The 25850-nt window shown below is 53.3% G+C and overlaps 1 long non-coding RNA gene across 1 annotated transcript; it reads right to left on the bottom strand.

Annotated features, from left to right (window-relative positions):
• Positions 1 to 20401: 20401 nt before the first annotated feature.
• On the bottom strand, positions 20402 to 25194 carry LOC147109985 (uncharacterized). The gene is made up of 2 exons (XR_015080377.1): positions 24972 to 25194; positions 20402 to 21304 (listed from the first exon to the last, which is right to left on the bottom strand). It is a non-coding gene; the product is annotated as an uncharacterized LOC147109985 (long non-coding RNA).
• Positions 25195 to 25850: the final 656 nt, after the last annotated feature.

Below are 25850 nucleotides of genomic sequence, written 5' to 3'. Positions count from 1 at the left end.
TCTATGACAGGAGTGGGCGAAATGGGACAAATGACCTTACCAAGTTCAGTGCTTCCTGAAACATAGAAACATAGAAGATAGGAGCAGGAGTAGGCCATTCGGCCCCTCGAGCCTGCTCCGCCATTCAATGAGATCGTCCAAATGCAATACCCGGTCCCTGCTTTCTCCCCATATCCCTTGATCCCTTTAGCCTTAAGAAATATATCTAACTCCTTCTTGAATATATTTAATGAATTGGCCTCAACTGCCTTCTGTGGTAGAGAATTCCACAGGTTCACCACTCTCTGGGTGAAGAAATTCCTCCTCATCTCAGTCCTAAATGGCTTACCCCTTATCCTTAGACTGTGACCCCTGGTTCTGGACTCCCCGGCCATGAAGCACAGAAGGAGGTATTTCGGCCCATCGTGTCTGTGCCAGCCGACAATGAGCTATCCGGCCTAATCCCACTTTCCAGCTCTCTGTCCGTAGCCCTGTAGGTTACAGCACGTCAAGTGCCTATCCAAGAACTTTTTAAATGTGATGAGGGTCTCTGCCTCTCCCACCTTTTCAGGCAGTGAGTTCCAGACCCCCAGCACCCTCTGGGTGAAAGAAGTTCTCCTCAACTCCCCTCTAAACCTCCGACCAATTACTTTAAATCTCTGCCCCCTGGTTATTGACCTCTCTGCTAAGGTGAAATCGGTCCTTCCTATCCACTCTATCTAGGCCCCTCATCATTTTATCAGAGTGACTGCTGCCAACGAACTGGAAGCTGTGCAGAAGCATTCTGTGCATAAATGTCAGGTCTCAAATATGAAACAGCAATGTTCGCCACAACAGACAGAGGAGCTGATAGCAATAAGCACACTCGGCGACATTACAATAAAATGCTCACAAGCTGACAACATCCTAACATGGCCTTCAAGTCACATCACAGACCTCACACTACCTGAAATTTCCACCCCCTCTCCGTTCTCTCTCACTAATCTGTGAGAACGCCGGCGAGAACAAACAAAGATCGTTGGCAGCAGTCACGTCCTAATTTTATACACCTCAATCAAGTCTCCTCTCAGCCTCCTCTGTTCCAAAGAAAACAACCCTCAGACTCAGTACCAGGTCCCTTGCTTTTTGTGGTAAATATCAACGATCTTGACTTGAATATAGGGGGTATGATTAAGAAGTTTGCAGATGATACTAAAATCGGCCGTGTGGTTGATACTGAAGAAGGGGCAGCACGGTGGCATAGTGGTTAGCACTGTTGCCTCACAGCGACAGGGACCCGGGTTCAAATCCGGCCTCGGGTGACTGTCTGTGTGGAGTTTGCATATTCTCCCCGTGTTTGCGTGGGTTTCCTCCGGGTGCTCCGGTTTCCTCCCACAGTCCAAAGATGTGTGGGTTAGGTTGATTGGCCATGATAAAAATTGGCCCTTAGTGTTAGGGGGGATTAAATACGTGGGGTTACGGGGATAGGGCTTGGGTGGGATGGCTGTCCGTGTAGGGACCGGGTGCTAGGGTTTGGATGATCAGCCATGATCTCGTTGAATGGCGGAGCAGGCTCGAAGGGCCGAATGGCCTACTCCTGCTCCTAGTTTCTATGTTTCTAAGGCTGCTGTAGGCTGCAGGAAGAGATCAATAAATTGGTCAGGTGGGCAGAACAGTGGCAAATGGAATTCAATCCGGAGAAGTGTGAGGTAATGCATTTGGGGAGGGCTAACAAGGGAATACACATGAAATGGTAGGACACTGAGTAGTGTAGAGGAACAGCGGGACCTTGGAGTGCATGTCCATAGATCCCTGAAGGTAGCAAGCCAGGTAGATAAGGTGGTTAAGAAGGCATACGGAATGCTTGCCTTTATTAGCCGTGGCATAAAATACAAGAGCAGGGGGGTTATGCTTCAACTGTATAAAACACTAGTTAGGCCTCAGCCAGAGTACAGCGTGCAGTTCTGGTCACCACATTACAGGAAAGATGTGATTGCACTGGAGAGGGTACAGAGGGGATTTACAAGGATGTTGCCGGGAGTAGAGAATCTTAGCTATGAGGAAAGACTGGATCAGCTGGAATAACAACAGAAAATGCTGGAAAAACTCAGCAGGCCAGGCAACATCCGTGGAGAGAAATTAGAGTCAACGTTTCGGGTCGAACCCTTTTGAAAAAGGGTTGGACCCGAAACGACTCTATTTTCTCTCCACGGATGTTGCGTGGCCTGCTGAGTTTTTCCAGCATTTTCTGTTATTATTTCAGATTGCCAGCATCCGCAGTATTTTGCTATCGTACTGGATAGGCTGGGTCTGTTTTCCTTGGAACAGAGAAGGCTGAGGGGAGACTTTATTGAGGTGTATAAAATGATGACGGGCTTAGGTAAAGTGGATAGGAAGGATCTATTTCCCTTAGCAGAGGGGTCAAAAACAAGGGGGCACAGATTTAAAGTAATTGGTGGAAGGTTTAGAGGGGATTGGAGGGGAAATTTCTTCACCCAGAGGGTGGTGGGGGTCTGGAACTCACTGCCTGAAAGGGTGGTAGAGGCAGGAACCCTCATCACATTTAAAAAGTACTTGGATGTGCCCTTGGGATGCTCTAACCTGCAGGGCTACGGACCGAGAGCTGGGAAGTGGGATTAGGCTGGATAGCTCTTTGTTGGCCGGCGCGGACACGATGGGCCGAAATGGCCTCCTTCCGTGCTGTAACTTTCTATTATTTTATGAACCCCAGCCTATCCAATCTTTCCTCATAGCTAAAATTCTCCGGTCCTGGCAACATCCTCGTACATCTCCTCTGTACCCGTCCGATAAATGGGCATATTGTGTTCAGTGCCTCCTCCTGGTTTCGAACAGTTGCAGGTCAGATGAGCCCAGTGTGTAGGTGAGCGATGGAGAGGTTTCATTACTGGCCGATGGTGAGACCCCTCAACGTTGGGTTCAGGTCTAAGGGGGCACCAGAGCTGGGACTCTGGAGTTCGGTGGGGTTGGGAGCAGGGACTAGCCCAGTTGTTGAGGATCATGGTGGTTCGTTGGAAGGGAAGGAAGGCCAGGCGTAGCGTCACAACCACATGTGTGAGTAAAGCCCCACGGGGAACAGTTTCCAATGGAGGGGCCAGTCTTCCCGGGTGAGTGTTAACAGGCTATTCGAGCAGGTGAGGCATGGCAAGCAGGCCCACTCCGTGTCCTCCTCGCCTGATGGCCACACACCGTTTTCCAGCAGGGTGACTGGACAAGAGGCCAGGAAAACCCTTTCTCGTTTCCCCACCCACCCCCCCCACTCCCTCTACAGCCAAGTTCAGCGAGCCGGACACAGGCCGGGGTGGAGCCTGGGGCTTTCCCACACTGCGTGGCAACCAAGCAGCACTCAGGCATTTTTGGATTCAGTCAGGAAGTGCAACAAGCCAGAGTACTCCAGCAGAATAACAACCCGTCGTTTGATTAGCAAGTAGCTGTTGGCGATTTGCCAGTTTTTGAGGCTTCTTCAGGTTTGGGTTAGATGAAAAGAAAGACTTGCATTTCTATAGCGCCTTTCACGACCACCGGACATCCCAAAGCACTTTACAGCCAATGAAGTACTTTTGAAGTGGAGTCACTGTTGTCATGTAGGAAACGCAGCAGCCAATTTGCGCACAGCAAGGTCCCACAAATAGCAATGTAATAATGACCAGATAATCTGTATTTGTTATGTTGGTTCAGGGATAAATATTGGGCCCCAGGACTTCGGGGATAACCCCCCTGCTCATCTTCGAAATAGTGGCATGGGATCTTTTACATCCACCTGAGAGGGCAGACGGGGACTCGGTTTAACGTCTCATCTGAAAGACCGCCCCTCCGACAGGGTGGCGCTCCCTCAGTACCGCCCCTCCGACAGTACGGCGCTCCCTCAGTACTGCCCCTCCCACAGTGCGGCGCTCCCTCAGTACTGCCCCTCTGACAGTGCAGCGCTCCCTCAGTATTGCCCCTCCGACAGTGCGGCGCTCCCTCAGTACTGCCCCTCCGACAGTGCGGCGCTCCCTCAGTGCAGCGCTCCCTCAGTGCTGCCCCTCCAACAGTGAGGCGCTCCCTCAGTACTGCACCTCCGACAGTTCAGCACTCCCTCAGTACTGCCCCTCTGACAGTGCGGCACTCCCTCAGTACTGCCCCTCCGACAGTGCGGCACTCCCTCAGTACTGCCCCTCCGACAGTGCGGCGCTCCCTCAGTACTGCCACTTGACAGTGCGGCGCTCCCTCAGTACTACCCCTCCGACAATGCAGCGCTCCCTCAGTACTGCCCCTCCGACAGTGCAGCGCTCTCTCAGTACTGCCCCTCGACAGTGCAGCGCTCCCTCAGTACTACCCCTCCGACAATGCAGCGCTCCCTCAGTACTGCCTCTCTGACAGTGCAGCACTCCCTCAGTGCTGCCCCTCCGACAGTGCGGCGCTCCCTCAGTACTGCCCCTCCGACAGTGCGGCGTTCCCTCAGTACCACCCCTCCGACAGTGCAGCTCTCCCTCCGTACCGCCCCTCCGACAATGCAGCGCTCCCTCAGTACTGCCCCTCCGATAGTGCGGCGCTCCCTCAGTACTGTCCCTCCGACAGTGCGGCGCTCCCTCAGTACTGCCCCTCCGACAGTGCGGCGCTCGCTCAGTACTGCCCCTCCGACAGTGCGGCGCTCCCTCAGTACTGTCCCTCCGACAGTGCGGCGCTCCCTCAGTACAGCCCCTCCGACAGTGCGGCGCTCCCTCAGTACTGCCCCTCCGACAGTGCGGTGCTCCCTCAGTACGGCCCCTCCGACAGTGCGGCGCTCCCTCAGTACAGCCCCTCCGACAGTGCGGCGCTCCCTCAGTACTGCCCCTCCGACAGTGCGGCGCTCCCTCAGTACTGCACTGGGAGTGTCAGCCCAGCTTTATGTGCTCAAGTCCCTGGAGTGAGACTTGAACCCACAACCTTCTGACTCAGAGGCGAGGGTGCCACTGATGGACGGTACATGGGCGCCTTGGCTTTAGGTGTCAACCGTGGCTCAGTGGGCACCTCGCTCCACACTGAGACAGAAGCTCGTTGGCTCGAGCCCCGCTCCAGAGACTTGAGCCCATAATCCAGGCCGACACTCCCGGTGAAAGTACCGAGCGAGGTGCCGTCTTTCGGATGAGACGGTAGAACCGATGTCCCCCCCCATGTCTGCCCTTCGAAGAAGAGCAGGTGGAGTTCTCCCTGGTGTCCTGGGCCTAATATTTATCCCTCAGCCTACTGCAGTAAAACAAACCAGATTATCTGGTCATTATCACATTGTTATTTGTGAAAATTGACTCCTGCGTCTCCTACACTATAACCACACTTCATAAAAGCACTTGATTGGCTGTAAAGCGCTTTAGGACGTCCTGAGGTCGTGAAAGGCGCTGGAGAAATGGAAGCTTTTCACTTTCTTTAATCGCAGCTTGGCAGAGAAGGAATAGAAAATCCGTGCAAATAAATATCCTTCGAGCAAATGATGTGGTGGTTGGGAGCTGTCTTCAACACAGAATCGCCCAGCCTAGCAATAATCCTGGTTTGCAATGATTATAATAACAGGGTTGGCGTTCTAAGTCGATTATAATGTTCAGAATGCAATGCACAGAGGCTGGTGACTGCTCCATTTTAATATTACAATGTGGGAGACTGCAGTCTCCCGCGCAAAGAAATAGGCAACACAGCGAGCTACAAGGAATAGGTCTTTACTCCAACTCTCACAATACAGTACTGAATTCGTAAAGCCCGCGAGCCTGTGATGACTCACGGATTGGTCACCTGCTGGAACCTGATTGGTTTTCCTTCTCTCAGCAGCAGGCAAGTCTGAACATGCCTTATTCCTCTCAGCTTGCGACTGTCTTGCAGGGGGAGGGGAATACAGCAGTTAAAAGGGGATTATACAGGTTTATCTACATACACACAGTGTTTCCCCAATGTGGCAACGCCACATACGCCCCCCCAGAATCCTCGTTAACTGTAAAAGTCAGTCTCTGCGGAGGTTTGACCAAACGGCCGTAGCGGCTGTAGTAGCCATCTGGCGTATGAGGAGGGCTGTCTGGGAGGTCGGCCGGTTGGTTCGTCGGCTGGTCTGGCGGCTGGTCTGCCGGTGGGCTGGTTGGACGGGCTGCCGGCGAAGGTGGGGCGGCGGCCGGGAAGTAAGGTTCTGGCGTGTCTTGGTCCTCTTGTGGGGCCGCCGCCAACGCGGGAGGTCTGCCCCGCTGTGGGGGAAGAGCCGGACGAAACGGGAAGCTGAGGTCCAGGTGCACCGGTTTGAGGTGGTCTACTGAAATAAGGTCCGGCTTCCCGCCGGCGTCGATAAGAAAAGCTTTGTCCCCCGTCTCCAATACTGAGAAGGGGCCGGTGTATGGTGCCTGCAGCGGGCCTCTGTGCGCGTCCCGGCGCACGAAGACAAACTCTGCATGTCGTAAGTCCCGAGGCACGTAGGACGGCTGCGGGCCGTGTTGCGAAGTGGGCACTGGACGGAATTGCTGGGCCGCGTCCTGGTGCAGGGAAAGCTGTCTGGCGGCCGACCACGGCTCCGTTGTCAGGGGGAGGAAGTCGCCTGGTACTCTGAGTGGTTGGCCGTAGACCATCTCGGCCACGGAGGCGCGGAGGTCCTCTTTGGGCGCGCACCAGGAGGACCCAGGGTAGTTTGTCGAACCAGCTGGTGTCGGCCAGGCTGGCGCGGAGGGAGGCTTTCAAGGAACGATGAAAGCGCTCGCAGAGCCCGTTGGCCTGCGGGTGGTAGGCTGTTGTCCTGTGCAACTTGGTGCCGAGGCCGGCGGTGATGGCATTCCACAAGTGGGAGGTGAACTGGGGGCCTCTGTCCGAGGATATGTTGGTCGGCACGCTGAACCAGGCCACCCATGTCGAGACGAATGCTCGCGCGACGTCGGTCGTGGTGGTGGAGGTGAGGGGAACCGCCTCGGGCCATCTGGTGGTGCGGTCGACGATCATGAGGTGTGTGAAACCATGCGATGGCGGCAAGTGGCCTACCAGATCAACGTGGACGTGGTCGAAACGCCTCTCGGGCACCGGGAAACACTCCAATGGCGCCTTGGTGTGCTGCTGGACCTTAGCGCGCTGACACGCCACGCATGTGTTGGTCCAGTCTCTCACATCCTTGTGGAGTCCAGGCCAGACGAACTTGGCGGACATGAGTTTCTGAGACGCACGCATCCCTGGATGTGAGAGGCCGTGGATGATGTCAAAAACTCGCTTGCGCCAGGCGGATGGGACGACCGGCCTAGGCGAGGGGACTGAGACGTCGCAAAGGAGGGTTGTGCCGGCTGTGTGGAAGTGGATGTCGGCCAGAGTGAGGCTGGTGGTTGACGTCCTGAGGGCCTGGATCTCCGCGTCGGTGGCCTGGTCTCTCGCCATGCTGGCGTAGTCGACGCCCAGGTGCACTGCGTGGAGCGAGGGTCTTGAGAGGCAGTCGGCCACCAAATTGTCCTTGCCGATGACGTGGCGGATGTCCGTGGTGAACTCCGAGATGAAGTTGAGTTGGCGCTGTTGGCGCGCGGACCAGGGTTCGGTTACTTTGGCCATGGCGAAAGTGAGCGGCTTGTGGTCCACTAATGCAGTGAACGGCCGGCCTTCCAGGAGGAAACGGAAGTGCCGGATTGCCAGGAACAGGGCCAGGAGCTCTCTGTCGAACGTGCTGTAGGCCTGCTCGTTCTTGCGCAGCTGTCGGCTGAAAAATGCCAGTGGCTGCCACGCGCCTTCGAGCCACTGTTGCTGGACAGCGCCGACGGCGTAATCCGAGGCGTCCGTGGTGAGGGCGGTCTTGGCACCTGGGATGGGGTGGGCCAGTAGTGTGGCGTTGGCCAAGGCGCTTTTGGTCTGGTGGAAGGCTGTCGCCATCTCGCTGGACCAGGTGAGTTGCTCTTTGCCCGTTTTGCTCCTGGTGGCTTCGTAGAGGGGGCGCATGAGTGAGGCGGCCTTGGGCATGAAACGGTGATAGAAATTGACCATCCCCAAAAATTCCTGCAGCGCCTTGACCGAGGTGGGCTGGGGAAAGTCCGCCACCGCCTGCACCTTGGAAGGTAGGGGAATGGCTCCCCTTGGCGAGATTCTGTGGCCGAGGAAGTCAATTTGGGCTGCTCCGAACTGGCATTTGGCCGGGTTGACGATTAGCCCGTGTTGGCTGAGGCGCTGGAAAAGAGAGCGCAAATGTGGGAAGTGCTCGTCCTTGCTGGTGCTGGCCACGAGGATATCGTCCAGATAGACGAACAGGAAGCTCAGGTCCCGTAGGACGGAATCCATGAGCCGTTGGAAGGCCTGTGCGGCGTTCTTGAGCCCGAAGGGCATGCGCAGGAACTCGAACAGTCCGAAGGGGGTGATGACCGCCGTCTTCTGGACGTCTGCGTGGTGGACGGGGACCTGATGGTAGCCGCGAATCAGGTCGACCTTGGAAAAGACGGACTTTCCTGCTAGGTGTGCCGAGAAGTCTTGGATGTGCGGAATGGGGTATCTATCGGGCGTGGTGGCGTCGTTGAGCCGTCTGTAGTCGCCGCAGGGGCGCCAGCCACCGCCCGGCTTGGGCACAATGTGGAGGGGGGACGACCAGGGGCTGTTCGAGCGGCGGATGATGCCCAGTTTCTCCATCGTGGCGAATTCTTCCTTGGCCACTACCATCTTGGCTGGGTCCAGGCGTCTAGTTCGGGCGAACACTGGTGGTCCCGTACTGGCGATGTGGTGCTCGACACCATGCTTGGCTGCCGCGGCTGAGAAGGTCGGTTGTGTGAGCCTCGGGAAATCTGCGAGTAGGCGGGCGTAGTCGTCATCCGCCGGGGCGGAGCAGGACCCGACGAGGGCCGGGCTGTTGCTCTGCTGGCAGGCCAGTGAAGCGAAAGTTGCTGCGTCGATCAGGCGCCTGTCGCGGACGTCGACCAAGAGTCCGTGGGCGCAAAGAAAATCGGCGCCCAGCAAGGGATGTGCCACCGAGGCCGTCACGAAATCCCACGTAAATCGCTGGCCGTTGAAACATACCTCGGCCCGTCGCTTTCCAAAAGTAGTGATGGCTGCGACATTTGCCGCCACGAGGGGTGGGCCGCTGCAGCCTGCCTGGATGTCGAGCTGGGAGGCAGGAATTATGCTGCATTGGGCTCCGGTGTCGCAAAGGAATCTGCGCCCTGAAAGGGAGTCGGTTATGTACAGCAGTTTACCTGCAGTGCCGATGGCCATCGTGGCGGCGGGGGTCGGCGAGCGGGCCTAGACGGCGGCGCGGGTGCGGTCGAGCGGGCCTAGACGGCGGCGCGGGGCTGGCGCGTTGGTCCGGGCGGCCATCTTGGTTTGATCGAAAGAGCAGGGTGCTCTGCAGCGTTGGGCCTTGTGGCCGAAACGCGCGTGGTAGTAGAATAGTTCTGCGGCCTGGCGTGGCAGCGCGTGCTCGGTGGTGTCGGGGAGCCTCGCGGCTGCACAGCCGAGTTGGGCGACGGCGAAGACTTTGTCCGCGGCGGCTGCCAGTTGTACGCAGTCCGTGATTGGGGACCCCGCGAGGGCAGTCTGTACCTGCTGAGGAAGCAGGCTGAGGAAAAGGGCCCGAAACAAGAAGCACTGCGGTTCAGAGCCCAGGAGCGCAAGCATCCGGCTCATCAACTGGGTCGGGGTAGAGTCGCCGAGGCCTGGTAGTGAGAGAAGCCTGCGGGCCCTCTCCTCCCCGGACAGGCCGTAAGCCTGCAGCAAGCGGCCCTTAATGGTTGAGTACTTGCCGGTCTGTGGTGGGTTCCCCAGCAGGTCGAGAACTTCGGCGGCGGTGGAGCTTGCTAGTGCTGAGACTACGTGGAGATACCTTTCTTCATCGTCTTGAACCCTGCGAAGGGTGAATTGGGCCTCCGAGTACGCGAACCAAGCTGGTGCTTGGTGTTCCCAGAAGGTGGGGAGCTTCAAGGACGCGGCGCCGGCCGACATCGGGCTGCTGCTGGTTGCCATCGGGTCGTTGCTGGCCTCTGTAGGGCTACGTGAGTAGGGGGCTTTGGCCGCCGACATTCGGGGTCACCAATGTGGGGGACTACGGTCTCCTGCGTAAAGGAATAGGCAACACAGCGAGCTACAAGAAATAGGTCTTTACTCCAACTCTCACAATACAGTACTGAATTCGTAAAGCCCGCGAGCCTGTGATGACTCACGGATTGGTCACCTGCTGGAACCTGATTGGTTTTCCTTCTCTCAGCAGCAGGCAAGTCTGAACATGCCTTATTCCTCTCAGCTTCCAACTGTCTTGCGGGGGGAGGGGAATACAGCAGTTAAAAGGGGATTATACAGGTTTATCTACATACACACAGTGTTTCCCCAACAACAAAGTATTTCCCCGGAGTTCTCCCTGGTGTCCTGGGCCTAATATTTATCCCTCAGCCAACTGCAGTAAAACAAACCAGATTATCTGGTCATTATCACATTGTTATTTGTGAAAATTGACTCCTGCGTCTCCTACACTATAACCACACTTCAAAAAAGCACTTGATTGGCTGTAAAGCGCTTTAGGACGTCCTGAGGTCATGAAAGGCGCTGGAGAAATGCAAGCTTTTCACTTTCTTTAATCGCAGCTTGGCAGAGAAGGAATAGAAAATCCGTGCAAATAAATATCCTTCGAGCAAATGATGTGGTGGTTGGGAGCTGTCTTCAACACAGAATCGCCCAGCCTAGCAATAATCCTGGTTTGCAATGATTATAATAACAGGGTTGGCATTCTAAGTCGATTATAATGTTCAGAATGCAATGCACAGAGGCTGGTGACTGCTCCATTTTAATATTACAAAGTATTTCCCCGCAGTTCCTGCGGTTCTCTCTCCCCGTCCCCTCTTGAGGTTTGTGACCCGTCGCTCGTACCTGGGCTCCAGGCACACCAGTCACTCCCCAGACCCTCACCCAAACAGGGCTTTTTCCTCCCGTACCTAAGTGTAGACTCACATGAGCAGGTCGGCGAGGCCTTGGAGAGGGTGCGGAGGAGATTGACCAGAATGGCGTCAGGGATGAGGGAACTTCAGTGATGTGGAGAGACAGGAGCGGCTGGGGTTGTTCTCCTTCGAGCGGAGATGGTGTTCAAAATGAAGAAAAGTAAATAAGGAGAAACTGTTTCCACTGGGCAGGAGGGTCGGTAAGCAGAGGACACAGATTGAAGATAATTGGCAAAAGAACCAGAGGGGAGATGAGGAGAATTGTTTTTACGCAGCGAGTTGTTGTGATCTGAAACGCACTTCCTGAAAGGGAGGTGGGAGCAGATTCAATAGGAACTTTCAAATAAATACTTGGAGGAAAAATTTGCAGGACTATAGGGAAAGATAAGGGGGGAGTGGGGCTTATTGGAGAGCTCGTTCAAAGAGCCGGCACAGGCCCAATGGGCCGAATGGCCTCCTTCTGTGCTGGATTATTCTATGATTCTACTTAATTGTCCTCATCCATGCCATTGTTACCTCTAGACTTGACTATTCCAACGCTCTCCTTGTCCGGCCTCAGACATTCCATCCTCCGTAAACTTGAGGTGCTGCCCCGTGTCCTAACTTGCGCCGAGTCCCGTTCACCCATCACCCCCACTGTTGCTCGCTGACCTACATTGGCTCCCGGTCCAGCAACGCCTCGAATTTAAAATTCTCATCCTTGTTTTCAAATATCTCCATGGCCTCCTCGCCGCACTCCCCGTCTCCGTAACCTCCTCCAACCCTTCGAGATCTCTGCGCGCCTCCAATTCTGGCCTTTTGCGCATCCCCCGATTTCCATCGCTCCACCATTGGCGGCTGCGCCTTCAGCCGCCCGGGCCCCGAGCTCCGGAATTCCCTCTCTAAACCTCTCCGCCTCCCTCTCCCCTCCTTTAAGTCCTTAAACCCTACGGGGGAAAAATTCAGTTGTTTGCGCCTCCCGTTAGCGCATTAAGAGGGCGCTAATGGGGCGCAAAGCGACTAGCGCCCGGGCGCGGCGATGTTTGCGCCACTCACAAAATTAACTAGACATTTTGCGGCGGTGGTAAGCACTACCACCACGATCTCCTGCACCGGCCGATCGTGACGTCAGTCGAGTGCGCAACGCCCCGTTAGTGCCCCGGACCGGAAATTGAGTGGTGGCCCCGGCCTTAACGCCTGCCGCTAGCAACGACAGGTTGAGGGGAGCGTTTTGCTGTCAGAAAGGGACTGGGGGAGCACTATTTAAAGGCGACCGCTTCCTGCCTTTTTTTGTCGGTGACATTTTTGCACCTCGCAATCTGAGAGAGAGAGAGAGAGAGACTTCTGGAGAGATTCAACGCTGTGTGAAGGAGTTTTGGGTACTGAGCAGCACTTTGCAGGTTCATTTTGATTTGCCCTTCCTTGTATCGATTTCGAAGAGACTGTGGGGGCTGCACTCTGAGCTCTTTCCCTGGGTCTCTCCATTGTTCTTTCCAGCAGATTTGATGTACAGGTCTCTCCAGGCCGAGATTCAAGGCTGCAATGAGCAGGATGTGGATTGAGAGCAAAATCAACCCTCCCTTTAAGATAAAAACAGAAAAATACTGGAGAAACTCAGCAGGTCAAGCAGCATCTGTGAAGAGAGAAACAGAGTTAACGTTTCAGGTCGATGACCTTTCGTCAGAACTCCCCTTTAAGAACTGGCCGGCGCCAGTGTGTCTGTGTTCCATTGCTGACTGACATCACGCTCTGAGGTAGCGCCTCGCTCCTCGGCCTTTGCGCCTTAAGAGAGGTGTGTAGCGCCTGATTTAGCGCTCCAATCACCTCCAGGGGTGATAGAAGCCAAGTTTGCAGTCAGAGGCGATAATTAGCGCCAGGCACTAATCTTTGCGCCCGGCCGATAATTGCGCCCCAAATGGGGTGATACTGAATTTCTCCCCCTCCCTCTTTGACCAAGCTTTTGGTCACCTGCCCTAATAGCTCGTGTGTCCTGGTGCCAAATTCCTTAGTCTGATAACGCTCCCTGGGACATCTTCCCACATTAAAGGCGCAGCCTAAATGCAAGCGGTTGTTCACTAAGGTGTGTGGGCACGCAGCCTCGCATCAATCGGGGGTTCCCGCACAGGTCGCTCACAAGCAACGTTCCTGCTAAGGTGCTCACTGGATTGTGTAAACACCACACATGCGCAGAAACTTAAAGGGACCGTGCACTAAAAGAGACAGGCCACTCAGAACAAAGCACAGCTCGCAGGGAGCATTGCTCTCAAGCCGTTGCCACTGGCAGATATCACACAGCGAATGTGAAGGGACCCCGCATGGAGAAAAAAAATAATGACTTGTTCTCCTTGTGGCTTCCTGCTGGCCGACACCACGATATCGGCTAGCGTATGTTGGCTGCTCTCAGGTGAAGTGGGAGCCCGTTTCTCCCGCTGGGTGTCACCAGCGCGTGGAGTTTATTTACTGCAAGGCCGGCTGGTCGCCTCCAGGACCGCACTTTCAGTCTAAACACGTCCGGGAGAGATGGGGGTTGGAATTCAAGATTCAAGATATTTTATTTGCCATATGTAACTACTGTAGTACAATGGAATGCTTACTCCCCAATCACTCCCACAATAAAGCTGTGGGAGCTCACAGAGACACGTCAGCTATTCTCCAGCGCCGTGTTCTGAAAAAGTCAATTTAATGGCATCTAATGGCAGTGGGAACGCGATGTCCTTCAGCCACTCCGTCCACCCCGTCACCGCGGCCTCCTCCTCACTGTTGCCGGCTCCACGATGTGGTGGCCTGCTTCTCCCGCTCCGGCCGCCATGCCCGGTTCCCCCTCCTCCCAGTCGGACTGCTAGCTTCCCACCGAAGAGCTGCCGGCCGACGTGCTGTAGCAGGTCGTCGTTGCTGCTGCGCTGCCTCCGCCCGACTCACCGAACACATCGTCGGAGATGTAAAAGCTCTGGTAGCGGGAGCGGGCCGCCCGGAGAAAGCAGAGCGCTTACCTCTGGGACGCCTCGGTCGCCATCAGTGAGGAAAAAGGCAACAGAAATATGATACGAGAAAGAAAAGAATTGTTTCAGTGCCAGAGACTGAAATACATATTCCACGTTTCATCACACACAGTGACCACGACACACACACACACACAAAGATAAAAATCGCCACATTTAGAAATCTGCTCACAAGAAAGAATAGGCACATGGCTTATTGTGTCAGCTGTGGCTCAGAGGGTCACCCACTCGCCTCTCAGTCAGAAGGTAGTGAGTTTGAGCCCCCACTCCAGAGACTTGAGCACAAAAATCCAGGCCAACACTCCCAGTGCCAGTACTGAGGGAGCGCCGCGCTTTTGGAGGGGCAGTACTGAGGGAGCGCTGCACTGTAGGCAGGACAGTACTGAGGGAGTGCCGCACTGTCGGAGGGGCAGTACTGAGGGAGCGCTGCACTGTAGGAGGGGCAGTACTGAGGGAGCCCTGCACTGTCTGAGGGGCAGTATTGGGGGAATGCCGCACTGTCGGAGGGGCAGTACTGAGGGAGCGCCGCGCTTTTGGAGGGGCATTACTGAGGGAGCGCCGCGCTGTCGGATGGGTAGTATTGAGGGAGCGCCGCACTGTCGGAGGGGCAGTACTGAGGGAGCGCCGCACTGTAGGCAGGACAGTACTGAGGGAGCGCCGCACTGTCGGAGGGGCAGTACTGAGGGAGCGCCGCACTGTCGGAAGGGCAGTACTGAGGGAGCGCCGCACTGTCGGAGAGGCAGTACTGAGGCAGCGCAGCACTGTCGGAGGCGCAGTACTGAGGGAGCGCCGCACTGTCGGAGGGGCAGTACTGAGGGAGCGCCGCACTGTCGGAAGGGCAGTACTGAGGGAGCGCCGCACTGTCGGAGAGGCAGTACTGAGGCAGCGCAGCACTGTCGGAGGCGCAGTACTGAGGGAGCGCCGCACTGTCGGAGAGGCAGTACTGAGGGAACGCTGCACTGTCGGAGGCGCAGTACTGAGGGAGCGCCGCACTGTCGGAGGGACAGTACTGAGGGAGCACCGCGCTGTCGGAGGGGCCGTCTTTCGGATGAGAAATTAAACCGAGGCCCCATCTGCCCTCTCAGGCAGACGGAAAAGATCCCACAGCCTCTATTTCAAAAAGGGCAGTGGGGAGTTCTAGCAACATCTAAAAACAGATGATCCGGTCATTATCACATTGCTGTTTGTGGGAACTTGCTCTGCGCAAATTGTCTGCCGCGTTTCCTACATTACAACAGTGACTAGACTTCAAAAAGTACTTCATTGGCTGTGAAGCGCTTTGGGACGTCCGGAGATGGTGAGAGGCGCTGGAGAAATGCTCGTTCTGTCTTTAACGCAATGCAAACAGTGAACTGACGAGTCTGAGTCTGGTGGAGCAGCGATTAACTTAATGTTCAGTGTGGCCAGATTCATGATGGCTCAACGAAGGAATGCTCTGGTTTGTGCGAGGGAACGTAAGTAAACCTGAAGGAGTATTTCAGATATAGGCTGAAGGAGCATTTGTAGATTTATTATTTGGAACAGAATTTAAGGCTGGCATTTTTGGACCAGATTTTGAAGTTCAGTATATATTAATATATATGATGGGAGACAAATTTAACATTCATTTCTGAAGCTAATAAATGGTAAAGGAACATAGGAACAGGAGTGGGCTATTTAGCCCTTCGAGCCTGTTCCACCATTCAATGAGATCATGGCTGATCTGCGACCTAACTCTATCTACCCGCCTTTGCCCCATATCCCTTAATACTTCTGGTTAACAGAAAGCCATCAATCTCAGATTTAATATTAACAATTGGCCCAGCACCAATTGTTGTTTGTGGAAGAGAGTTCCAAACTTCTACCAGCCTTTGTGTGTAGAAGTGTTTCCGAACTTCACTCCTGAAAGGCCTGGCTCTAATTTTTAGACTGTGCCCCCTAGTCCGAGACTCCCCAACCAGCAGAAATAGTTTCTCTCTATCTACCCCATCAGTTCCCCTTAATATCCTGAAAACTTCAATCAGATCACCCCTTGACCTTCTAAATTCCAGGGAATACAACCCTAGTTTGTGTAATAACAACAGAAAATGCTGGAAACACTCAGCAGGTCAGGCAGCATCGAGGAGAGAGAAACAGAGACAACGTTTCAGGTCGAAGCCTACATCAGAACTGGAAAAATACCTAATTTGTGTAGTCTCTCCTCGTAACTGAACCCTTGTTTACAGGATATTAAGGGGAACTGATAGGGTAGATAGAGAGAAACGATTTCCGCTGGTTGGGGAGTCTCAGACTAGGGGGCACAGTCTAAAAATTAGAGCCAGTCCTTTCAGGAGTGAAATTAGGAAACACTTCTACACACAAAGGGTGGTAGAAGTTTGGAACTCTCTTCCGCAAACGGCAATTGGTGCTGGGTCAATTGTTAATTTTAAATTGTGTGGTACAAAGCAATGGTCACGATGTTGTAAAGGTGTTTAAAGTTGAATAAATCCGATTAATGAAAGGTTCATGGTGGAGTAAGGAAGGATATTAGCTCTGATGATGTGGAATCTGTATGGGTAGAGCTGAGAAATACCAAGGGGGCAGAAAACGTTAGTGGGAGTTGTATACAGACCCCCAAACAGTAATGCGGAGGTTGGGGATGGCATTAAATGGGAAATTAGAGACGCATGCAATAAGGGCACAGCAGTTATCATGGGTGACTAAAATCTACTTGTAGATTGGGCTAACCAAATTAGTAACAATACTGTGGAGGAGGAATTCCTAGAGTGTATACGGGATGGTTTCCTGGACCAATATGTCGAGGAACCAACTAGAGATCAGGCCATCTTGGACTGGGTATTATGCAATGAGAGAGGATTACAGGAAACTGTGCGCTATCCAGCACCGACGGGACGAGCTGTTGCCGTTCCCTCAAAACTGCCGGACAAACCAGCGCTAATGTTGAAACATACAGAGATTTTGAGCTCCGTATCTGGCAACAAACCCTGTTGCTTAGCAACAGCTTCTAAACAGTCGGCCGTACCTTGCAAGCGTCTCTGTAGCTTAGCAACAGCTTCAGCGAGACCTTGCAGAGCTTGACTGTTGAGAAAAAAGCAACGAAAAGAAAAAAAAACGAACGAAACGGCTCCTGATTTTTGCCGGTGGCTCGAGCATTCCGGACAGTTAACCTCCGGATAATCCAAAGTTTCCTGTAATTAGCAATCTTGTGCAAGGCCCCTTGGGGTGGAGCGATCATAATATGATCGAATTCTTCATTAAGGTGGAGAGTGAAGTATTTGGCTCAGAGACTAGGGTTCTGAATTTAAATAAAGGAAACTACGATGGTATGAGGTGCGAGTTGGCTAGGATGGATTGGGGAATGTTACTTAAAGGGGTGATGGTGGATAGGCAGTGGCAAATATTTAAAGATCGCATGGATGAACTACAGAATGTTTGGCATAAAAATAAAACTAAAAAGGTGACTCAAACGTGGCTAACAAGGGAAATTAGGGATAGCATAAGATCCAAGGAGAGGACATATAAATTGGCCAGAAAAAGCAGCAAAACTGAGGATTGGGAGCAGTTTAGGATTCAGCAAAGGAGGACAAAGGGATTAATTAAGAAAGGGAAAATAGAGTATGAGAGTAAGCTTGCAGGGAACATAAAAACTGACTGTAAAAGCTTCTATAGATATGTGAAGGCAAAAAGATTGGTGAAGTCAAACGTAGGTCCCTTGCAGTCAGAATCAGGGGAATTTATAATGGGGAACAAAGAAATGGCCGACCAATTAAATACATACTTTGGTTCTGTCTTCACAAAGGAGGACACAAATAACCGCCCAGAGATGTTGGGGAACATAGGGTCCAATGAGAGGGAGGAACTGACTGAAATCAGTATTTGTAGGGAAATGGTGTTAGGGAAATTGACGGGATTGAAGGCCGATAAATCCCCAGGGCCTGATAATCTACATTCTAGGGTACTTAAGGAAGTGGCCCTAGAAATAGTAGATGCATTGCTGGTCATCTTCCAAAAGTCGATAGACTCTGGAACAGTACCCATGGATTGGCGGGTAGCTAATGTAACCCCACTATTTAAAAAAGGTGGTAGAGAGAAAACGGGGATTTAAGCCTGACATCAGTAGTGGGGAAAATGCTAGAGTCCATTATAAAAGATGTAATAGCAGAGCACTTGGAAAACAGTGACAGGATCGGACAAAGTCAACATGTATTTACAAAAGGTAAATCACGCTTGACTAATCTACTGGAATTTTTTGAGGATGTAACTGGTAAAATAGATAAGGGAGAACCAGTGGATGTGGTGTATTTGGACTTTCAGAAGGCTTTCGATAAGGTCCCGCATAAGAGATTAGTGTGCAAAGTTAAAGCACATGGGATTGGGGGTAAGGTACTGACTTGGATAGATAACTGGTTGGCAGACAGAAAGAAAAGAGTTGGAATATACGTGTCTTTTTCCGAATGGCAGGCAGCGACTAGTTGGGTACTGCAGGGATCAGTCCTAGGACCCAAGTTATTCACAATATATATTAATGATCTAGACGAGGGAACTAGATGTAATATCTCCAAGTTTGCAGACGACACAAACCTGGGTGGGCGTGTGTGCTGTGAGGAGGATGCAGAGAAACTCCAGTATGATTTGGACAGTTTGGGTAATTGGGCAGGTGCATGGCAGATGCAGTATAATGTGGATAAATGCGAGGTTATCCACTTTGGTGACAAAAACAGGAAGGCAGATTATCTGAACGGCAACAGATTGGGAAACGGGGAAGTGCAACGAGACCTGGGTGTCCTTGTGCACCAGTCGCTGAAGGTAAGCATGCAGGTGCAGCAGGTGGTTAGAAGGCAAATGGTATGTTGGCCTTCATAGCGAGAGGTTTCGAGTACAGGAGCAAGGATGCCTTGCTGCAGTTGTACAGGGCCTTGGTGAGACCACACCTGGAGTATTGTGTGCAGTTTTGGTCACCTTATCTGAGGAAGGATGTTCTTGCCATGGAGGGAGTGCAGCGAAGATTCACCAGACTGATACCTGGGATGGCAGGAATGACGTATGAGGAGAGATTGGGTCAATTGGGCTTATATTCACTGGAGTTTAGAAGAATGAGAGGGGATCTCATTGAAACTTATAAAATTCTAACAGGACTACAGACTAGATGCAGGAAGGATGTTCCCGATGGTCGTGGAGTCCAGAACCAGGGGTCACAGTCTAAGAATAAGGGGTAAGCCATTTAGGACTGAGACGAGGAGGAATTTCTTCACCCAGAGTGGTGAACCTGTGGAATTCTCTAGCACAGAAGGCCATTGAGGCCAATTCATTAAATATATTCAAGAAGGAGTTAGATATATTTCTTAAGGCTAAAGGGATCAAGGGATATGGGGAGAAAGCAGGGACAGGGTACTGAATTTGGATGATCAGCCATGATCTCATTAAATGGCGGAGCAGGCTCAAGGGGCCGAATGGCCTACTCCTGCTCCTATCTTCTATGTTTCTATGTTTTGTGATACTACACTGCCACCTGGTGCTGGAGAACATCATTACATGTCAAGAAAGAGCTTGCGTGAAACAGCGCCTTTCACAGGGCGTCCCAAAGCACTTCACAGATAATGTTGCTGCATGGGCAAATGCGACAGCTAAATTGTGCACAGCAAGATCCCACAAAGAACGCCGATATATATAAAACACTGCTTCGGCCTCAACTGGGGTATGGTGTCCAATTCTTGGCACCGCACTTTAGGAAGGACGTGAAGACTTTAGAGCTCTCCAACAGTGCGGCGCTCACTCAGTACTGCCCCTCCGACAGTGCGGCGCTCCCTCAGTACTGCCCCTCCGACAGTGCAGCACTCCCTCAGTACTGACCCTCCGACAGTGCAGCGCTCCCTCAGTACTGCCCCTCCGACAGTGCGGCGCTCCCTCAGTACTGCCCCTCCAACAGTGCGGCGCTCCCTCAGTACTGCCCCTCCAACAGTGCAGCGCTCCCTCAGTACTGACCCTCCTGCAGCGCTCCCTCAGTACTGTATTAAATGTAAGAAGTCACACAACACTAGGTTATAGCCCAACAGTTTTATTTGAAATCACAAGCTTTCGGAGCGCTGCTCCTTCGTCAGGTGAAGTGACGAAAAAGCAACGCTCCGAAAGCTTGTGATTTCAAATAAAACTGTTGGACTATAACCTGGTGTTGTGTGACTTCTTACATTTGTCCACCCCAGTCCAACACTGGCATCTCCACACCATAGTGTACTGTATTGGGAGTGTCGGCCTTGATTATGTGCTCTACTTATTAGAGAGGAAATATACAGAAACACTACGAGAGGCAAAGTGAGACAGAATAAAACTATTACTTTGAATCGATTGTAGAGCATTGCGGAAATCCTCAGTTTCACGTGACACTTTGTAGATGAACAGAACACATGGAATCCCGGGATCTCCTCCACATCAGGGACCGCCCATTTGTTTCAGAATGTCTTCATGTACTTCTCCTTGCCCATAGCATTCCACTGGAATAAAACAGAACTCGTGCTGAACCATTCATCAATACTCACAAGGGACATTTTATTCAGTATTGTAGCGGTTCGTGTAGAGCGCCACTAAATAAGAGAGTTTGACTTTGAATAATTATTAACAAGTTGTTTATTTACAGGAACAGACTAATTGCAGCAGGTAAGATAGCAGGTAAGATGGCTGACTGTAGGAGCACCGTGGTGTAGGTCTTGTCCCAGCGGGGACTCCACGAGGACTGAGTTCGCAGTCCTGTGGGGAGCGTGATGACGTCATCGCGTTTGTGTTGTGACGTCATCACGTTGTTCGCGTTTCCCGCTGCTTAGGGCGTCAAGTGAAGCGCGTCGTTGCGTCGCTGGCCGTTGAGGCCAAGGTCGCGAGGCCGGGCTGTGCCGGTGCTTGCCGCGGGAGCGGAAGATCGCGTCGCTCCTGTCGGCTGGCCGATGCGGCTGAAGACGCTAGGCCGGGCTGTGCCGGCGCACGCACATCACGTCGTACGTGACGTGACGTCAGCGCGCTAGGGCACGTCTTAAAGGGGCAATGGCCCCAACAGGCAAGTTAAAAGGGCAACGGCCCCAAAAGGTAAGTTAAACATACAGTAAGGTAAGTTAAAGGGAATTATGTGTCTTTATGTAAGGTACAACCGGTGGTACCGCCACATGGGCCACCCCAGAATTCGCTTTAACGAAAGTCCAAGGATGAGATGGTCTGACGAGCTGGTGGTCACGGCGGTCGTGCTGTCTCGACTTGGTAGGCGAGGTCTGAAGATGCTGCTCGCGAGCGGATCCTTACGCGTGTCGTGGCGAATAAAACGTATCTGTCAGGCGAAGGACCGTGGAGACGTGCGAAACAGCAGGACTTGTCAGAGTGACGGGCAGGACGCGGGCGATGACTCAGTTGATGTTGGAACAAGTCCTTGTTCTGACGAAATCTGCAGGAACGCCAACGGGCGATCCAGAAGGACTTGTCTGGCGAGGTCGGTGAACTCGCCAACAGGCGAGCGAAACCTTCAGGAGGCTGGAACACGCGAAATCAAATCAAATTTTATTGTCATTGTTAGTGCACAAGTGCAGTACAGCGAAATGTAGGCTTGCGGCTCCCGAGAGTGTACATTTAGATTAAGACATTTAAACATTCAACAGACATTTGGCTTGTAATATATTAACATAAACATAACCATAATAAAGTGCATTGGCAGATGTGCAGGCTTTAGAGTTTATTTGTGGAGTTCAGTAGGATGACAGCCCTGGGAAAGAAGCTGTTCTTAAATCTGGTCGTACGGGTGCGAATGCATCTGTAGCATCTCCCAGATGGCAGGAGGGCAAACAGGCTGTGGCTGGGGTGGGTAGGGTCTTTGATGATGGACCGTGACCTCCGTAAACAGCGTTTCTGGTATATGTGCTCTATGGTTGGTAGCTGGGTGCCGGTAATGCGTTGGGCAGTTTTGACTACCCGCTGCAGGGCTTTCCGGTCATAGTAGCTACAGCTGCCATACCATACTGTGATAGTTTGTCAGGATGCTCTGTATTGTGCATCGGTAAAAGTTAGAGAGGATCAGGGGTGACAGGTTACATCCCTTCAGCCTCCTTAGGAAATATAGGCGCTGCTGGGCCTTCTTCACCAGAGAGGAGGTATTGAGGGACCAGGAGAGGTCTTCCGTGATGTGGACTCCGAGGAACTTAAAGCTGTCCACCCTTTCCACCACAGCCCCATTGATGTGGATGGGGGTGTGATTTCCGCCTTTAGACTTCCTGAAGTCCACAATGATTTCTTTGGTTTTCTTGATGTTAAGGGCCAGGTTGTTATCGGCGCACCACTTCACGAGATGCTGGACCTGCTCCCTGTAGGCTGACTCATCGTTGTTGGTGATCTGGCCTACTACCGTGGTATCATCCGCAAACTTGATGATGGTTTTGGAACCATGAACAGCCACACAGTCGTGGGTGAAGAGGGAGTAGAGGAGGGGGCTCAGCACACATCCTTGTGGGGCCCCCGTGTTCAGGGTCGGGGGGGGGAGGTGTGGTTACCTAATTTGACAGACTGGGGTCTGTTTGTTAGGAAGTCCAGGGTCCAGTTGTAGCCATAGTGCTACAACGTGAACACAACAGAGGGTGAAGAGTTGCTGCGTTGATCAGTGATCGGTGAGGCCAGCAACTTTCACGTGGCTGATCGCGGCCGCAGGATGCGCGTTGGACCCATCCTCGATGTGTGCAACTTCAGTAGACGTTTGCGTTTGCTAAAGGGAAAACTGGATAAAGGGCAGCAACGGTCCAGGTTGTTGTTGCTTTCGGGCGGGGTAAACTCTGCCTGGAGGGCGGCAACACTTGAAACTGTTGTAGATTTAGGAGAAAACAGCCGGGAGGGCGGCACGCTTTTGTTCACGCCGAATCGTGTAGTAGGTAACACAACCAGCAGGCTGAAGGGCTGGTGCGTCGTCGGCGGAGAAGGCTCGTCGTTTCGCATGAGGGATGGGTCGTCGTGGTTCGCGAGGGATGGGTCCTCGTGCGCGAGGAGTGCGTCCTCGTGTTTCACGGGGGTGAGTCCTCGTGGTATCCCCGCGGGGCGCGCTCCGATCTTGTGGGCCCGAACATGCTGTACCCAGCGCTTGGAGAGATGTATACTTGCTGTTGCTTTGGACGTAGAGGCGGACGATCCGTGTGGCGGTAGAAGAGTCGAATACGGAGACCGTGAGCACGTGCGTGGTCTGTGCTGCATCGATGTTCTCGGCGAACAGGGCTTCTACCTTCATAAAGCACGAGGGAGACCGTGGCTCCCTGGATTGCGGTAGCGACAGCGGAACGGCTGATGCTTCCATAGCGTGCTTCGTTTGTGAAAGACGTTCACAAACCCACCAATTGTAGCGCTGGTGGACGACGGTTGCCGTTGGTCGTGCTCTACCTCTGTGAGATCGTTCGTGAAAAACGGGCTCACCTCCAAGCTGCGCTTCCGTTGCGAATACGTACGCAAAGACGGGGTCGCTTTTGGTGGAATCGATGTTAGGCGGTTGCTGTTCCGTGGTTGTTCATCGGTCGTCTTGAGGGAAGACGAGATTCAGGCGCGCGTTGCTACCGTGAAAATCGTTCACGGATACGGGTTCACCTATTGTAGCGTTGGAATTGATGAGCTCCCGTACTCACGTCGTTGGGTCACCAATGTAGCGGTTCGTGTAGCTCGCCACTAAATAAGAGAGTTTGACTTAGACGAACTATTAACAAGTTGTTTATTTACAGGAACAGACTAATTACAGCAGGTAAGATAGCAGGTAAGATGGCTGACTGTAGGAGCACCGTGGTGTAGGTCTTGTCCCAGCGGGGACTCCATGAGGACTGAGTTCGCAGTCCTGTGGGGAGCGTGATGACGTCATCACGTTGTTCGCATTTCCCGCGCTTAGGGCGTCACGTGATGCGTGTCATTGCGTCGCTGGCCGTTGAGGCCGAGGTCACGAGGGCCGGGCTGTGCCGGTGCTTGCCGCGGAAGATCGCATCGCTCCCGTCGGCTGGCCGATGCGGCTGAAGACGCTAGGCCGGGCTGTGCTGGCGCACGCACATCACGTCGTACGTGACGTGACGTCAGCGCGCTAGGGCGCATCTTAAAGGGGCAATGGCCCCAACAGGTAAGTTAAAAGGGCAATGGCCCCAAAAGGTAAGTTAAACATACAGTAAGGTAAGTTAAAGGGAATTATGTGTCTTTATGTAAGGTACAACCGGTGGTACCGCCACAGTATAAGCAATAATATGATTCTCCAGGAATAAAGGAGTAACGGGTCAATTAAATTTACTGCAATAGGAACGTGATTTAGCGTCTTACCCTGTCCGACCTCCTCCCAACCACACTCCTCACCATCCGACCTCCCCATGCGGTCCACCCCCACACCCGAACCAACCCCCACCATCCTATCCAACCACTACCATCCCCCAAACCCAAACCCAAACCCTCCCCAAACCACACCCCCAAACCCAACCCCCCCGCCGAAACCCAAACTCCCAAAACCCAAACCCACCCCACCGGCCCAACCGAGTGTGCTACCCACCGAACCACAGCTGAAACGTAGGGAGGTTATATTAAACCTGTATCGAATCTTGGTTAGACCACACTTGGAGTACTGCGTACAGTTCTGGTCACCATATTATAAAAAGGATATAGAGGCACTGGAGAGAGTGCAGAGAAGATTTACAAGGATGATCCCAGAAATGCGGAATTATACCTATCAGGAAAGGATGAACAGGCTGGGTCTCTTTTCTCTTGAAAAGAGAAGGCTAAGGGGTGACCTAATAGAGGTCTTTAAAATGATGAAAGGTTTTGATAGAGTGGATACAGAGAGAATGTTTCCACTTGTAGGGAAGAGCATAACTAGAGGCCATCAATAGAAGATAGTCAGCAAGAAATCCAATAGGGAATTCAGGAGAAACTTCTTTACCCAGAGAGTGGTGAGAATGTGGAACTTGCTACCACAGGGAGAGGTCGAGGCGAATAGTATCGATGCATTTAAGGGGAGGCTGGACAAGCACAGGAGGGAGAAGGGAATAGAGGGTTACGCTGATAGATTTAGATGAGGAAAGACGGGAGGAGGCTCGTGTGGAGCACAAACGCCGGCATGGACTGGTTGGGCCGAATGGCCCCTTTCTGTGCCGTATATCCTGTGAAAAACTACAAAGTGCATTAAGCTGAGAGAGAGAGAAAACACCTGCAGAAGTGGAAGTGATCAATCTTGGTGATGGAATTGGATCTGGGGGTTTGAACCCCAACTCTGGGTCAAACAGCAGGAGGTGAGCGAGTGTTCATAATCTCTTAACCACAGGATCCACCGAGCCCAGGCAGCCTGACCCTCAGCCTCTCTCCCTTCTCCTACCCTGACTCTCGCCTCCATCAGGGGAGACCGAGCGCCCAGCTCGCGCCCGGCAGCCGCGCTTCCCATTGGCTGCCTCTCGCCGAGCCCGACGTCACCGCTCCTAGCAACACGCTTCCTATTGGCCAGCGGGCGGCGGCCGCCACGTCAATCATCGCGGACCCGCCCCCTGTCACCCACCTCGCGCCGCGGACCGTTATGCTAATGAGGTCCTCGCGCCACCTCTTCTCCCCTCCCCCCGACCGTTGAGGAGAGGAAGGTGGGGGCGGGGTCTCCCCATCCAGACTGATTGACAGAGCGGGCACCCAATAGTAAGGACGGCAGCGGCTTTGCGGTTTTGGCCAATGGCGAGCGGCAACCAGCGTTTCGAGGTCCGCCCACCCTTCCCCATAATAGGCGGGGTCAGGGCCTCAGCCAATGGGAGCCCGACCTGCGCGCCGAGGCCACTGGGACTTGCAGTTCCAATCACACCCGCCACCTTCTCTCACCTCCCCCCGACTCCTCCTCGCCCCTTCCCCCGCTCCCCCACCTCGCCCACTCTTACCCCCTCTCCCCGCCCACCCACCCACTCCCCCCAACCTCCCCCTCTTCCCCCCCTCCCCCCCACTCTCCCGTTCCCCCACCCTCCCCTCTCCCGCTCCCCCACTCTTCCCCCTCCCCTCTCCCCACTCTTCCCCCTCCCCTCTCCCCACGCTTCCCCCCTCCCCCACCCTCCCT

This window comes from Somniosus microcephalus, chromosome 12, assembly GCF_052327205.1.
Source record: "Somniosus microcephalus isolate GS21.2 chromosome 12, FLI_Smic_1.0, whole genome shotgun sequence".
NCBI lineage: Eukaryota > Metazoa > Chordata > Chondrichthyes > Squaliformes > Somniosidae > Somniosus > Somniosus microcephalus.
The sequence above is the reverse complement of the archived record's forward strand: the minus strand, read 5'-3'. Positions and strand labels throughout refer to the sequence as shown.